Raw genomic sequence first — 1113 nt, 5'->3', positions numbered from 1 at the left:
AAAAGTATTTAAAATTATATGAGGAAACAGAAGCTAATATGTACTTCAGTTTTCATAAAATATACCTTCTAGTCTTTTTCAAACAACCAGGAGACATTTTAAAAGCATTAATGGGAAAATTTCTAAGCTCTTTTATTTATTCATAGTTATTTTGGTGAAACATTTATAAAGTAACATTGGGTTTACCATTTTGAATGGACTTTGTATTTGCCTTTGAAAAAAGTGGTGAGAGAATTGTGGATATTCAAAGGGACAAACTCAAATTGCTTAACTGAAAAACTAAATTTCTTATAGAAAATCCTGAAGACTCCCCCCAAAACCTTTTAAAACTAATAAATGAATTTGGCAGTTGCAGGGTACTAGATCAGAACGCAAAAACCAGTTGCATTTTTATACACTAGAAACGAATGGTCTGAAATGAAGTTAAGAGAACAGTTTCATTTATGATAGCATCAAAAAGAGTAAAATACATAGGAATAAATTTAGCCAAGGAGTTGCAAAACTTATACACTAAGCTGTAAAACATTGTTGAAAAAATTATTTAATACACCTAAATAAATAGAAAGACATTCCAGGTCCATAGATTAGAATACTAAATACCGTTAAGATGTAAATACTACCCAAAGCAATGTACAGATTCAATGCAATCTCTATCAAAATGTCAATGGCTTTTGTTGAAAAGATGGGAAAAGTTATCCTCAAATTAATATGGAATTGCAAGGGGCCCCAAATAGCCAAAACAGCCTTGAAAAAGAAGAGCAAAGTTGGAGGACTCATACTTGGAATTTTAAAACTTTCTCCAAAGCTACAGTAATCCAACAGTGTAATACGGGCATAGGATAGACATATAGATGAGTGGAATAGAACTGAGAGTCCAGAAATAGACCCTGCCTCATCTGTCGTCAGTTGATTTTCAAAAAGGGTGCCGAGGCCGGGCGTGGTGGCTCACGCCTGTAATCCTAGCACTCTGGGAGGCCGAGGCGGTGGATCGCTCAAGCTCAGGAGTTCTAGACCAGCCTGAGCAAGAGTGAGATGCCGTCTCCACTAAAAATAGAAAGAAATTATTTGGACAACTAAAAATATATATATAGAAAAAATTAGCCGGGCATGGTG

At 35.0% G+C, this 1113-nt stretch overlaps 1 protein-coding gene across 1 annotated transcript in view; it reads left to right on the top strand.

Annotated features, from left to right (window-relative positions):
* Positions 1-1113, top strand: part of GALNT11 (polypeptide N-acetylgalactosaminyltransferase 11) — a 48996-nt gene that overhangs the window by 24662 nt on the left and 23221 nt on the right. The window lies entirely within an intron of this gene.

The sequence above is a fragment of the Propithecus coquereli genome, unplaced genomic scaffold (genome assembly GCF_000956105.1).
Source record: "Propithecus coquereli isolate 6110/MARCELLA unplaced genomic scaffold, Pcoq_1.0 Scaffold75, whole genome shotgun sequence".
In the NCBI taxonomy this organism is placed as follows: Eukaryota; Metazoa; Chordata; class Mammalia; order Primates; family Indriidae; genus Propithecus; species Propithecus coquereli.
This window is presented reverse-complemented; position numbering and strand designations above follow the sequence as displayed.